General features: G+C 42.8%; 1 long non-coding RNA gene across 1 annotated transcript in view; it reads right to left on the reverse strand.

The window, feature by feature from the left end:
* Window positions 1-3,171: 3,171 nt before the first annotated feature.
* Window positions 3,172-16,112, reverse strand: part of LOC123613920 (uncharacterized) — a 35,809-nt gene continuing 22,868 nt past the window's right edge. Inside the window, exon 3 of the long non-coding RNA XR_012501157.1 lies at window positions 3,172-3,324. This is a non-coding gene — a long non-coding RNA (uncharacterized LOC123613920). The remainder of the gene's footprint in view (window positions 3,325-16,112) is intronic.

A 16,112-nucleotide genomic window follows, 5' to 3' on the forward strand; every position in this document is an offset into this window, starting at 1 on the left:
GCATAGTGGAAGTATGCTATAAAAGGACAGTAAAAGTATTACTCATCACCTCGGTTCCCACTCCCCAACCCACACGCCCCGCTTGCACATCAACGCTTTAAATGCCAATCAAGCCAAAGGTTCATGAGTACTTGCAAGCATCCTTTAGTGCAGGCTGGAACTCATTTGTTTGTTTGTTTGTTTGTTTGTTTGTTTGTTTTAGGGAGAGGAGATCGGGTTTCCTTCTTAATTTATTTTTATGGAGGCACTGCGGATTGAACCCAGGACGCTGTGCATGCTAAGCACGCGCGCTACCACTGAGCTGTACTCTCCCCATTTCGCGAGTCCTTTCTTGACTTGACTTTCTGAAATGGCAGCCCCACCCTGCACACAAATTCCTTATCCTTCTTCCCTGACTTATTCTTCCCCTTAGGGTTTAACATCGTCTAGTACACTATCGTCTAAGGTCTTATCTAATTTTCCTGTGTCTCCATGAGGCCAGGGATTTTGGAGATTTGAGGGGGTTGGGGGGGTTGCTCACCGCTGTATCACCAGCACCTGGGGCAGTGCCAAGCAGCCTGAGAGGCATTCAAGAAACACTTATTGAATGAATGAATAATTGACAAGTTACTCCACAAAATGATCAGCTTTTTTTTTTTTTTTTTGCACTATTTAGCATTTCAGTGGGCCACATCAGAACCATGAAGACTTACAGCCAGTTTTTTTTCCACAGGAAGCATCCCAGCTGACATAAGAGTTAAACCTGGGCTTAATCTAGGACGGGTCAAACCCACTGTGCACTTCCTGTGTCAGGGAGAGTCAGAATCCAGGATTGAGATATGAAACAAGCCAAATACTCCCCGGGGAGCCAAGGTAAGAATGGACAAAGCCCTTGCACTGCGTGGGGTTTAGATGAAGGGCTGTTGTGATGTTGTGACTTACAGTAAGAAATAGGGAGGAGGGTATGGCTCAGTGATAGAGCGCATGCTTAGCATGCACGAGGTTCTGGGTTTAATTCCCAGTACCTCCATTAAATAAATAAACCTAATTACCCAGCTCCCCCAAAGAAGTTTGGTTTTTTTTTTTAAAGGAGTATGTATAGTAAAAATATATATTCAACCTTTTCTCTGGCACTTTCTGGCACCTGCTTTCCTTTAGAGTTCCTATAACCCCTGGGATTTCCCAAGTGAAGAGAGCAGAAAAGGGGTCTTGTTATGTTGACAGGTGACATTTGGAAGGACCCTAAGGGGCCTAAGTTGCCAGGAGAACCAGTTGTGTTAACTAGAGAGTTGGAACTGTCAGTACCACCCTCTTCAGCCTCTGGAAAGAAGAGAGGGGCTGGAAGTTGAATCAATGTCCAGCGGCCAATGATTTGACCAATCGTGCCTAGGTAATGAAGCCTCCATAAAAACCCAAAAGGACGGGGTTTGGAGAGCTTCCAGGTTGGCGAACACGTGGAGATTCGGGGAGAATGGCTGACCTGGAGAGGGCACAGGAGCTCTGCACCCCTTCCCCGGATCTTGCCCTGTGCATCTCTTCCACCTGGTAGTTCCTGAGTTGTTATCATTTTTGTAATAAACCCAAAATCTAGTAAGTAAAATGTTCTGAGTTCAGCCATTCTAGCAAATTAGTCAAACCTGAGAAGCAGGTTGTGGGAACCTCCAATCTGCAGCTAGTTGTTCAGAACACGTGTAGGTTGGAAACTCACTGCAGGACTTTAAGCCGTGCAGCTCTCAGTAGGGAGGAGTGGCCTCCAGCTCCTCAGCGGAGATTTGCTGGAGGATGGACCGCACGCTGTTACCGGGTTGGCTCCCAGCAGAGCTGGTCTGTAAGCCTCCCATCCATGAACTCCCGTAACCACTCTTCCCTTCTTCTCCACACCTTACAGCCTGCATCCTCTCAACTCAGGGAATGTGTTGCTGCCCCTCCAGGGGAAGGGTGCATTGGACCTATTTGTCTTCACTGAAATGTGAGTCTTCATTGAAATGTGAGCCGGGCAGAGCCTGCTAACCCTTATGGCTTCCCCACCACCAGATGGGATCTTGGCCCCACCAAGCCACTGGGGGGAGTCCTTTGAGAATTTCCACCACTTAGTTACCATTATGTGGCATATCCAACACTCAGTAATGTTTAATGTGCTCAACAAATGCTGGCTCATAAATTAATGATCTATTATTTATATCTCTGGTCAATATAGAGCATTTACTCCAGAGTTCCCTACAAGACTGTGGGCTTTGTGTACCTTGTCAGTAATTAGATTACACCCTCGGGACCTGTGAATGAAAGGAAGCCTGCCCTAGATGTCATGTTGCAGAATCTTAAGTATAAAAAATCCATAATCGGCTGCCTCTTTAAAACAAAGAGAATGATGGCTTGTCTCCTCCAAGAAGGATATGCCAGAGCAACACAAACAAAAAGAATTGTTGCTGCAGGGAAGTGAGATTTTCTTAATGACCTGAGAAAACCCGGCGGTGTGGGACACTGGAGTAAACTCCGTGAATGCAAAAACCAGGCTGGGAGCAGAGCTCTCATCAAGGCTGATGCAAGTGCCCTCGGGGAAAGCACGCCAAGCCTGATGCTGGGACCCCAGGATGCTGCGAAAGTCTGAAGATAATCACCTGCGACACCCAGGCTTTCCTTGGGACACGGTTTTAAACGACTGACCTTATTTCTGAGCGGAGCGGATGCCAAAATTGAATTTCTGCTCAGTTGGAACCAAATTCATTCCTAGCCATCTCTCGAGGGAGCTGGCAATACTTGCTTTGATTTCTTTGTCCTACTTATGCAGGATTAATTTGGGGTCATTTTGAAGTCTCTCTCCTTTGGGCTGGAAAGCGGTGAGGGAAGCAGCATGTGGTGCTTTGGTCCCACGTTAGCCTCTTTGTCTGTGTGTCTGCCTTGCTCTCCGTATCCTGCAAAGGCTGTTCCCTTGATACGGTGAGTAAGTCTGCAGTTAGGGTTCCCCTTGATTGCAAGAGTATTTGCTGAGTCATTACCAGAGGCTGGGGACGCTGGGGACTCGATGCTGGGGTGACTGCCTGGAGGAGGAGTATTCGGTTTACAGAGAGAGTGATGGAGCAGAGAATCCTGCCTCTGGTTTCTAATCCTGGCTCCTCCCCTACAGACCAGCAGGGAGAACATGGGCAAGTCATCTACACACCGTGTCCCCTCAAGTGCAAAATGAGGTCATAATCCCAAATTTGAGGAAATTATATTGGTAAACCAATTCAAAACATATATCCTTCTAAAATAGCATAAAACATCATAAATGGTGGGGGAGGGTGTAGCTCAGTGGTAGAGTACATGCGTAAGCATGCGTGAGGTCCTGGGTTCAATCCGCAGCACCTGCATTAAAAAAAAGTAAATAAAGGCAATTACTACCCCCCACCAAAAAAAAAAGAATTTAAAAAATTTTCAAAAAGATAAGGATAAAACCAGAAAAAAAAAAACATAGTAAATAGGCTCAAATGCAACACATAATAAGCAAATAAATTATATTCTTTTCTTTTTCAAAAATTCTTTTCAATGTATTGTTAATCTCTAGAAGCAGACCCTTTGAGAAGGGAAGTAAGCCTCACACGCTCAAAACAAGGATAGAAAATAGCAGAGGGCAAACGGCCAGCTTCATCCAGCAGAGCCGGGGAGCAGCGGAGGCAGAGCAGCAGGCACACGTTTCAAAATGTACGTTCAAGGGAGTCAGTGCTGTGAGCACTGAAAAAGCATATCACAATTCTTGCCTAGAGATTCTTTTCCCCCATCGTCTAGCATCCAAGCCTCACTGCTTATGTAATTAGAAAATGCAGGGTGTTTTCCTCTTTGTGGTGAGCGTGCCTGCTTTAAATTCCACTGCGTTCCAGTCCAGATCACATGCGTTCAGCATGTAAATTAAATCTGTTTGAATCTCTGAGATGAGATGTGACTTTTGACTTTTCTACTTGAAGGAACAGTATCATTGCCACTCCACTAAATGATGGAAGAAGGGAAAGCTTTTCTCTCCCCCCTCTCTCATGGATGATAAAAATCAAAAAGACAGGGAAAATCATGCCCAAAGTTTGATTGAAGTACAGTCTGATTTATTAACAAAATTGCTCCCAGTCGTTGTAACAATGCATATATGTATATGTAATAGCAAAACACATGTGTAATAATGCGGTGCAGGTATATGTAATAGTGATGTGTACATGTAATAATGTGCATATTCATGCATGTGTATGTAATGGATAACAGTGCAGCATGTATATGACGTGTAATAGCATCTGTAACATATAACTCATGTATGTAGACGTAATCGTGTAACAATACAGCAACTATCATCAATGGCCAGTCTATTTGAACCTCTTCAGCATAACTTTTTGCACATGTGAGATCTTTTAAAGTCAGTGACCCTCTAAATATAAACACAGAATGTGCGAAACCCCACCTTTGGGCATTCAGAGCTGCAGGAACAGATGACATGTGAGTGAAACGAAGATATTTAGGGCATCGACTGCCCTCCAGAAGTGAGCATTTTTGGTTTTCTGTCTTGAAGATGTAGGTATTTTCAACCTTTTAATTCTAGGCTGCCTTATTCTGTCTCCTACGGTGGGGCACACACCCTATGAATAAGGCCTGTTTCATCCAAGAAAAACAACCTTTGACAGGCCACTTCCTCATCTCTCACCTGATGCAAACCAGTTGGCCTATCTTTGCGTGACATCAACACGTTGAAATGTGCCCAAATGGTCACTTTACCGAAACTTCTAAAACATCCATTAAAAACGAATTCTCTCTTAGCTTAATAATAACAATCTTTCCTTTAAAACCAGTTTCCTGTCAATAAAATGCTTGAGTCAAACGATTATGTGGTGTCTTCCCACATCTTACTAACATAGCTTTATGATTTTAATTAATGATCATTTTAACTATCACACAGTTTTTTTTTTTTTCCTCCTAAAGCATTTACGATGCCAAGATTTTAAATAGAAATGTATCTTTCCAGGCAGTTTTGGCAGACCACACATTTTTTTCGCTTCCAAGGTGAGCTTATATTGGCTGTGTGGTACAGAGTTCCCTTTTTTAGGAGGTAGCTAATTGAAGGTGGGGGGAAGTGTGGCTGTGCAAAGGGAAAAGCATCCTCTTTTTAAACAATTACTGAATAATTGGGAAGACACTGTAGAATCATCTAGATCTCATCTGTAAGACGAGGGGGCTGAATTGAACTTCCTTTGTGCCTCCTCCTGCTCTAATGTTCTGTGAGCCTGTCACCCGTTCGACTGTGAACTCCTGGAGAACAGTCACTAGGTTTTATGACCTCGGGGTGTCCGAAGCCCCTCACAAGGCCTGGCACCCAACAGGCCCTGATAATGTCGTTGTTTATTAATAAATGAGTTTATTATCTTGCCTTTTTTTTATATGCTTCATTCTGTTGACTGAAAAAAAAATGCACAAGCTAAAAGTTGAAAATTATTTTTTATTCCATGGACTTGCTGAGGTCTTAAGCCTGGGAGGCAGCCTCTCAGATGGAGGGAAGGGAGGAGCCAGGATACATAGGAGTTCTTGCAACAAAAACCAGGTAGTTGGAACATCAAAAGATTACTGTTAATCAAAGGAAACTGGACAGCTCAAGTGAATGAATTTAGCTCTTTTCTCTGCAGGGGAAGGTGCAAAAGTCTGGGCTTACTGGAGCCATTCTTTGGATATACACCTTACCCACCTAGGGCCCCTACCCTGCTTTCTCCATCCTGAGAGCCCTCGAGGGGCATGGGGGCAGATGTAGTGACTGCTGGCTTGATGGCCACAACATCCTTGGTTTACTGTTATGGCAGGTGACATGTTTCACTCACAGTTCCAATATCTTCCTTTTTTTTTTTAACTTGAAGTATAGTCAGTTACAATGTGTCAGTTTCTGGTGTACTCCAGTACCTTCAGGAATAGCAAGAATCAAACACTGCCATTAATGGCTCACCACTCTGTTCTTTGGAATCACAGAATCTTAAATTTTGCCACTTTATATTTTATGCTGCTGCCGTAGGGCACATACACATGTACTAACAACTTATGAGCGCTCATGGTCTTGCCTGAGATGGATTGGTTCATTCATTCATTCATTCATTCAGTAAATATTTGCAGGATGCTTACTAGACCCTGGTACAATGCTGAACCAGACACAGTTCCCCCTAGCAAGGAACTTATAGTATATGAAGGAGACGGACAAGTTAATATAAAATAACATAACTGTTACGAAGGGTAAGCACAAGATGCTGTGAGAATACAGGAGCCAACCTCATCTGAAGAATTCAGGGAAGATTTCCCAAAGGAAATAATAAATAAATTTGAGGCTTAAAATTCATTAGGAGTTAGCAAGATAGAAGTGGGGGGAGGGGGGGAGGAAGACAGCATTGAAAGCAGTGAGAAGTAGTCTGCTGAGCTGGTGTTCACTGAGACGGCAGGACAGGGCTCTAGAAAGAGTTTAAGTCGAGGAGTGACAGCATCTAAATTGTGTTTTAGAAAGATCTTTCTCGCTGCCTTCAGAAAATTGGAAAAGGACAAGATCAGAGGCCAGAAGCGCAGGTGGGCTCTTAGAGTGGCAATGAGGGTGGAGTTGGTGACATGAAGGGAATTGGATGGATCTGGGCTATGTTGAGTAAGACAGAAAAGGGGTGCCTACGTGTGCAGGTCGGAGGATGTTGAAGGAAAGAATTAAGTCTGACATCTGCTTGGAGAAATTGAGTGGACGGCATGTCGTTCACTGAGATAAAAAAAATACCTTCTGGAGCAGCAGCTTGTGGGGAGGGGAGGAAAGCGATGATGGATTCCACAGGGTGGCCCAGAGACATATTCAAGATGAGATGCCCACCAGCCAGCTGATTACGTGGATCTGGATTTCAGAAGAGAGCTTGGGGTTTAAAGGATAGAATCGATGGTCATCAACACAGAGCCAGAAATTGCAGCTATCAGAATGAATACCCCGGGGAGGACAAGAGGAAACCTAGGAAATTCCAGTCTTTTAAGGTCATTCAAAACACCTGGCTCCCTAACTGATGTCACCCGCTCAGTCCCCATCGCTGAGGACCAGATTCACTCCAGTCATTCATAAAGAATCCGACGGGGGATTGTGGTCCCAACCAGGAGCTCGGTGGAAGACAAAGTCAGGCTGTAGGTACTTAAGAATGTCTCACATAAATTACCAGTTACTCAGCCAAAAGAATTTGCAAATATTCCTTGGTCATAGGGGTGTGAAGAGGAAAAATTATGAAATATGTGGGTGTGAAGGCATGTTCCTGAGCTTAAGGCAAACAGGTTTTCAAAGATGGCACTGAGCCCTACGGACATAAGTTACCACAGGATAAAAACCCATCTGGGATGGAGATCCCTTATGTCTGTCGCTGAGCTGATACTGCGGGGGTAGGGGGAGGGCAGAGGCAGCACAGTGCTCTGTTTTCACCATCTTCCCAAACCCCAGACGCAGCTGAATCAAGGAGGAGGTGCAGGTGGAGAAGATCGCAGTGGTGACGGGATAGGCAAGAGGGAAATCTGCCAAGAGCTCCAACCAAGAAGAACACTTTACCCCAATAATAAACTGAAATCAAGAGCGTTTAGCACCATACTTGAGTCGTAGATGTGTGATATCTCGGCCATCACCAAGGCTGGTCTCAGAAGTATTTCTGCAAACAGGGTTAGGCAGAAACCCATAACTAAGCAAATAGTAGTTTCTTTTATCATTTTATAAAGCCCTGGGAAGACTGTAGTTGTTCTGTGTTTTGGGGTTTTTTTGGTTTGTTGCACATAATCCGAAGTATCCCCAGGGCTATTTTAAGATCCCATCCATTGATACCTTCCAAGCTGGTCGTCAACCTTAGAACAAATGCTTTGATTTACTAAGGAGATTAAATCAGATAAGAGATTCTGGAGGATGTAGAACCATCTAAAAATTGTTGTCTTAAGAGATTTAGTTATTTTCTTAATCACGCATCTGCTACAAACTGCATGTTTCAAAAAGCTAACTTTCTGAGGGCGCTCCAGTTCTGAGAATATCGTGAATCCTTACGCTTAGATCTCTTGGTAAAAATAGACATGTGGATTAGTGGCAGATAACAGGCTACCCAAAGTGGAATCATGTATCCCGCTTAAAATCCTCTCAAGGTTTTGAACTCTTTGAACTTTGACAGGAATCTGGATATACATTGGCCTAAGATGATTCTGCAAAGAAAAATCCGTCACTTTTTTGCCCCATCCTATTTCTCTCTCTCTCTCTTTTTTTTTAATTGAAGTGTAGTTAATTTACAATATTGTGTTAGTTTCAAGTGTACAGCAAAATGCAAACTTCATCACTTTTAATTCCCTTTGTAGTGGGGTAGTCTAACATGAAGCTCTATTTCATTTCTCAATTGAGGTATAATTGACATATAACATTGTATTAGCTTCCAGGCTGCAACATGAAGTTTCATTATTTGTACTTATTGCTAAATGGCCACCCCAGTAAGTCTAGATGATATCCACCACCACATATAGTTACAAAATTGTTTTTCTTGGGGTGAGAACTTTTGAGATCTACTCTCTTAGCAATTTTCAAACAGGCAATAGATTATTATTAACTCTAGTCACCATGCTTTACATTACATTCCCATGACTTATTTATTTGTAAGTGAAATTTTGTACCTTTTGACCTCCTTCACCCATTTTGCCCACCTCCACCCCCCACCTCTGGCAACCACCAATCTATTTTATCTATAAGTACTAGGTGTTTATTATATATATTTTTTTTAGTTTTTAAAATAACATGCATATTGTTATGTGCACAAATCATTAGTGTAAAACTTGATAAATTATATTTGAAACACTTTGCACCTATCAACTCATCCAATCCTCACAGCTCCTCCACAAAATGGGCACTATATCTTATTAGCCCCATTTTCCAGATGAGGAAACTGAGACACAGAGTGACTGAGATCATGCAGGAAAATGGACGTGGGACATGAGGAGGGCTGAGTCCCAGGTCTCAGTTGAGCCCCTGGAACGTGCCCCACCAAGTGTGGGTCCTTGGCTTCGTGCAGGAAAGAATTCAAGTGTGAGGCACCGTTGAGTAAAAGTAGATTTATTTAGAGAGATACATACTGCATAGAGTGTCAGGCAAGAGAAAGGCAAGGAAAAAGGTGTAGGAATGGGGTGCTCAGGCAAAAGTAAAAGGTACACACTCCATAGACAGAATGCAGGCTGTCTCCAAAGGGGAGAGAGCGAAAAAATGCCTCTTTTCGCTTGTGTCGCTTTTTATGGTCTCTGTAGCTTCACACGCCCTGCCGGTGGGATCATTCCAACTGCCCTGGGGAAGGGGCTGGGATTACCAGGAATTGGGCCATAGCCCATTCTTTGGCCTTTTGCAGTTAGCCTTGGGGCTGTCATGGCACCTGTAGGCATGTTACTGATCACGCTGTTACAATGAGCATACAATGAAGCTCAAGGTCTACTAGAAGTCAAACCTCTGAATCCTCAAGGCCAACTAGGAGTTGAATCTTCCACCATTTTGGTGTTAAATTGCCGTCATTCCTTGAGTGGCTGTGCCCTGCCTCCTTCCCTCCTGTCTCAAACCAACTTGCCAAAGGTTGCACAAATAATATACAGTAAGTAGTGTTTAGAATCAGCCTCCAAAGCCCATATGCTTAATAACTGTGGCCTCTCAATTATGATGTACAAATTAACATTTACTGAATTAAGTTTACTCTTCCATTCATTGATGAGAAGATTTTTCCGCCTGGTCTAAAATCATGGCTCCTTTTATCAAGATTTTTCAGAAGAAGGCTGCCTGAAGTTAGCATTCTAGATGTTCCCATTTCACAGAATTGTATTCAGATTGTAGCTGTTGATGGGGTTAGAGAGCTGGTGACTCCTCGTCTGATCTGTTTTGTCTGGATTTCTGTAAAGGGGAGGGTTGGAATTGAATGAAAGAAAAAAGGAGAGTTTTGTGCGCAAAAAGCTTAGGGAATGATGCGGAAAAAACTGAAAAAGAAGTAGATGACACACCATCTGTCCTCACGCACAATTCTTGGTTATACTTTTTACAGACGTAAGCCCTGTCTCCCAGCAACTGCCACAATTATATGTGTGTGTAGTTATTTGATTAATGTTTGACTTCTCCAAACAGGTTCTGTGGGTAGGGGCCGTGTCTGTTTTTGTTCACTGTTTATTCTTAATCATCAAAAACAGTGCCTGGCATATATAAATACTTTGCAGGTATTTATTAGATGAATGAATAAATAAGCCCATAACTAATTCCTTCCATAATCAGATGTGGAGGAGAAATGTATATGGGAAATCTCTGTACTTTCCACTTAATTTTGCGGTGAGTCTGAAACCGCTCTGAAACTAAAATCTATTTTTAAAACCGCAAATAATCACATTCTTAATTTTTTTAACTGGATGGTAGAGATTAAAAATCTTCAGCTACTGTTACAAATAGTGTTGCTTTCTAACATGAATACAGCATTGAGCGGTGGAAAACTTTTGTTGCAGTAAGTCTTGGCTCTAAACACACCATGATAGTCTGCCATTGCTTATTATTATAACCTCTCTTTCATGCACTGGAGATCAGGGTGCAGCCCTGGGGTGCAGCACAGCTCCACGAGGTACCACTTACGTGGATTACATGTGAATGCTATGCCCTGGAGCTGTGCCGTAAGGTCATCCGGGTTAAGGTCAGAGGGGAAGCAGCTGGGCTTACGATGGACTTTGTGAGACATTGGAGCTGGTGGTGGGAACGGGGTCACTTCACAGGAGGGCAGAATTTGGGAGGGAGAGGGGCTGATGGACATGTTCTAAAATGAGATTGTCATGATGGTTGCATAACTTTGTACATTTACTAAAAATCATTGAATTGCACACTTGATGTGAGTGAATTTTTTATTTTGTAAATGATACTTCCATAAAGCCACTTTCTAAAGGAGCACAAAAACAAAACCTAAACAAACAAACAAATAAATTAAAATCCACATTCAGGGAAGTCTCTTCTATTCCTGATCTCAACCCTGTTCTCTGCCGCCCCCTACAGGACATCATTTTTATTAGTTCTTGATTTACCCTACCAGTTTTCCTTGGGCAAATATCAGCAAACCCGCGGATGTATTTAGTAATGTTTTAAGTGATTTTGAAATGTTACCTTAAATACTGGTGATTGGGGGGAAAGCGGATGTAACTGAGGAGTAAGCAGTCACCCCTTCTCAAGCTTGAGGAGATGCTTGAAGGAAGGGCTGTTCTGGGACCCACAGAAGTTTTAAAGTTTATAACATTGGTTTCAGCGTGCCTAAAGTAGTTCTGGAACACATGGCTTTCACTAACCTGAGTGAGGGCGTTCACAAAGTAAGAAAAATAAGAGGGAGGAGAGAGAAGAAAACTAGCAAAATTGCCTTGTGAGAGAGGGAATGGAAATGATGGGCAATAGTTGGGAGGGAAGGTTATAAGAGGAGAATTCAGCTGTGTGTGTGTGTGGGAGGGGGGGATTGAGAAAGGGAGAGATAGAGAGAGTTAGTTTATCTTTGGTGGAATTTGCTGAGCTGTGAGCAGTGAGTATCTGAAAGCAGGTTTGGTTTGTTTTAAGTTCACCAAGCCTCCCTCTGAGGGAAGGGCCATCTTGCAGTTGACAGTTCCCCGATTGGCCACAAGGTGGCAAAATCCACCCAAGACTCTAGCAAGGAAAGCAGTCGCATATGGGTTAAGCACACACTAGCTGAACTTACAGTCCATCTTTTTTTAAAAACAGACTTCAGAGGGGAGGATATAGTTCAAGTGGTACAGCGCCTGCTCAGCATGCACAAGGTCCTGGGTTCAATCCCCAGTACCTCCTCTAAAAATAAATAAATAAACCTAATTACACCCCCACCCCCAATAGACTTTATTTTTTAGAGCAGTTTTAGTGCACAGCGTTATTAAGCTGAAGGTAGAGAGATGTCCCATATGCCTTGTGGCCCCACACACGCACACCTCCTCCATGATCAGCATCCCCCTCTGGAGTGGTGTGTTGGTTGTCATTGATGAATTTGCCCTGCTGTATCGTTATCACCCAAAGTCCTCATTTCACATGAGGGTTTGTTACAGCAGGTGATAGCTGGATAAGAGCAGAGAAAGGGGGACTCAGGCCAAATGGCAGGAACTGGGCAGAAAGGAGAGACACAGGCCAAACACAGGAAACCATACATCACATAAGCACCAGGGGTCCGTGGGCAGAGAAGGAAAAGCAGGATCCTCTGGACTGATAAGTGGTCACACTTTTTGGGGTGATGAGCAGCCTGGAGGCCAACAAAAAAAGGTGGGAAAAGAGAGGAATCTCCAGTGTCCGAATGTAACCTTTTGCTCATTATGCCCTCACTTCAGTAACATTAGCCTTGCAGATTAGAAGTATCCATCATGCACTGATGCCATGACGTTTCCAATCCAGACTAAATTAGGACAAAAATCCCTCCCTCCCTTGGGAAGGTGGAGTTGGGATGAATACCAGGGACTACGACCCCAAACCCTTCCCTCTCCAGTGAATATTTCGCCCATTCATTTTTACACCCTATGTAACCAGCTTGCGAAAAAACCTCAGGGCAGCCGCTCACCTGAGCCTGCCGGCTCTCCCCTTGAGAGTGTACAGCCTATCGCTTAATAAACCCTCACTTTACTTTCTTAACCTCTGCGTCTTGTCTCTGAATTCCTTCCGGGACGGAACAAGAACCTGGAAACTGGTTACATCCACCAGCAACCGGTCCACACTTAGGCTTGTACATTCTATGGGTCTGGGCAAATGTATAATGACATGTATCCACCATTAAAGTATCAACCAGGGCAGTTTTGCAGCCCTAAAAATTCTCTATGCTCTGTCTGTTCATCCCTCCCTCCCCTCTAACTCCTGGCAACCAATGATATTTTTACTGTCGCCATAATTTTGCCTTTTCCAGAATGTCAAATAGTTGGAATCATGCAGGCAGCCTTTTCAGACTGGCTGCTTTCCCTTAATAGCATGCATTCACATTTCCTCCATGTCTCTTCATGGCTTGATAGCTCATATAAAAGCTCACTTTTAAGTCAAGTATTCCTACCTCAGAAAGGGCATGTTTAAACTTACACACGTATAAATCTAAAAGCACAAGCCGGGCAGGTAAGTGAAAGGAAATTCTCCACAGTGGTTAACATGAACTTTTCTTCTCAGTAAATCATCCAGTGGAGGAATCTCCTGACGTGAAAATGGGTTTGGTCCCAAGAGTGAGAAATGGTAAGTCATTACGTCTTAAGACCACAAAGCCTATTTAAACTGTAATTTTGCTGTCAGCACTTCAGAACCTAACCATCACATTTTAAAATGTTTCTATGGGGAATGTTTTGATTCAGCTTAGTAAGCCAAGAGACAGCCTTCCAGGCTTCCCACTACCCCAGGTTGTGGGGATTTCTTCAGCTCCCAGCCAGAGTGGCAACTTGTAGTGGAGGTCAAAGGTTAAAATTCGGTGGGCTTTTTTTCTTCCCATCAGGGTGGAACCATCAGCTTCTTTTTCAATGGTGTTTCCATGAGGATGTCAGCCCTCCTAGGGTCTCATGCATCAAAAAAGTGTGACCCCTTGGCCGCCTTGAAACCGCATAATCTTTTAAAGATTTTCCAGGGACTTTTTGTTTGGTTAGGTTTGGTTTCACTGTTTAATTATAACAGGAAACAGGAAAGGGATCAACACACCAAACAAAGAGAAAGTTGCAAAGTTTCAAACAATTCCACAATAAATAGGCTCACAGTGAGAGTTGTCCCTGGTGTTCATTGAATTGTAAATGAAGTTAAGCCTTGATGGTTCTCACTACTCCATAGGCACAGGGTAGTTTGGTTCTGGAGCGCCCTGCGCAGTTCTTGTCCTTCGAGAGCTTTCTCCGCCATCTTTGCCCCCTACTCCTCCCACCCTCCTCATTTACTTAATACAGGAAAACTGTTCATATATGTATTTGGAAAAGACAAAAATAAAACAAGATTTAATTACATTCAGAAGAAAGCAAATTTCTCTTTTCTGTTTTCTTTTTTTAATTGAAGTGGAGTTGATTTACAACACTATGTCAGTTTTGGGTGTACAGTATAGTGATCCAGGTTTGGGTTTTTTGGTGTTTTTTGTTTTTTGTTTTTTTTTTTTTTTTTTTGCAGATTATCTCTCTTTATAGATTATTACAAGATATTGGGTATAATTAAAGAAAACATTTCTTTTTTTGTCCAAGTTTCCCATCTTCAGAAAAGAAGGCTGTTGTGTGCTTTTTCTTACCAGAGCAGAGGATGAGGAGCAGACTGGGAAGTGAAGACTTGAACAGAAGCTGGGGACACGGCAGAGGAGATGGTTTAAAGGCAGACAGTCACAGGGAGGGGGTGATGTGGCACCTAATATATATGCTTCCCATACAGGAGGTCTGTAGGATTTGCCTAATCAAGAAAGCTCTTTCAATTTTAATTAATGCCATCCAGTTTGAATTAGTAAAAAAAAAAAAAGTCTTATTTACATATATTGGGGCAGATGGTGTCAGCAGCCTCAGCCTTTACCGTGTCCAGCTGCCGACATCGGGTCCCTGTGCCCACGGACTTCCTCTGGACTCTGGAGTCCACTCTGCTGCACCTGGCTCGGAGGACTTGGACATCTGGGTGGCAGCCCTGAAGCCACTGACCAATGAGGACGGATGGAACAATACCCCTGCCCCTCATCCCCAGGGAGTCAGCTCTGAGGTCTATGCTCTACTGGCTCCCAGAGTTCCCAGCTGGATTAAGTCTCAGTCGTTCCCCGCAGTAACTGGCTTGATGACTCAGACCGTCTTGGTCACCTTCTCTTCCTCGCCTCCCTCTCTTCCCTACTCACCAATACTTCTTGGGGTCCCACATAAACCACTTCCTCTTAAGTCCTTGTCCCATGGGGTCCGTTTTTTAGGGAAATCCAAATTAAGACCAAATCCATAAATGGATTTGTTTTATTGTGGTAAAATATACATAACACAAAATGTACAACTTCAAGCATTTTAAAGCGTCCAGATCAGTGGCGTTACCCTAGTGTGAAACCATCACCACTATCCATCTCCAGAACTTTTTCAGCATCCCAAATGGAAACTCTCTTCCCATTGACAGCTCCCTGCTGCCTCCCAGCTCCGCCGCCGTCCCTGGTTACCACTATTCTACTCTCTTCTCTATAAATTTGATTATCCTATGTACCTCATCGAAGTGAAATCACACAGTTTGTGTTCTTCTGTATTTCGCTTATTTCACTTAGCAGAACGTCTTCAGGGCTCATCCATGTTGTAGCAAGTATCAGAATTTCATCCCTTTTTTTAAAGCTGAATGAGTTTTCAGTGTAGGTATAAGACCACATTTTGTTTACTCATTCATCCATCGATGGACTTTCATTTCCACCTTTTTGAGGAACCAACTTACTGTTTTCCGCAATGATTGCGTCATTTCACATTCCTACCAGCTGGGCACAGGGCTCCAGTGTTCCCACTTCCTTGTCAAAATGTGTTATTTTCTGTTTTTTGGGTTTTTTTTTTTTTAAGTAATGGCTATCCTAATGGACATGAGGTGGTATCTCATTGTGGGTTTGACTTGCACTTCTCTAATGATTAGTGATTTTGAGCATTTTTTTCACATGCTTCTTGTCCATTTGTATATTGTCTTTAAAGAAATGTCAATTCCATCCATTTGCTCATTTTTAAATCAGGTAATCTGTATATTTGTAACCGAGTGTCCAGGAGTGAGTTCTTCATGTATTTTGGATATTAACCTCTTAGCAGACATGTGATTTGTAAATACTCGCTCGCAATCTCTGGGTTGCCTTTTCACCCTCTTGATAATCCCCTTTGAGCCACAGAAACTTTTAATTTTTATGAGGTCTAATTTAAATCTATTTTTCTTTCATTGCCTCTGCCTCTAGTGGTGCATCCAATAAATCATCATCAAATCTAATGCCAGGAAGTTTTTCTATGTTTTCTTCCAAAAATTTTATAGTTTTAGGTCTTATGTTTAGGTCTTTGATTCATCTTGACTTAATTTTTGTTTATGGTGTAAGGTAAGGGTCCAACTTCACTCCTTTGGTAAATAATGTGGTAAATAAATTAATTTTTAAAATAAAGCCTTCATTATTATGAATTAATATGAATTGTTTTGCTAAAGACAAGGGGGAATA

This window comes from Camelus bactrianus, chromosome 20 (assembly GCF_048773025.1).
Source record: "Camelus bactrianus isolate YW-2024 breed Bactrian camel chromosome 20, ASM4877302v1, whole genome shotgun sequence".
Taxonomy (NCBI): domain Eukaryota; kingdom Metazoa; phylum Chordata; class Mammalia; order Artiodactyla; family Camelidae; genus Camelus; species Camelus bactrianus.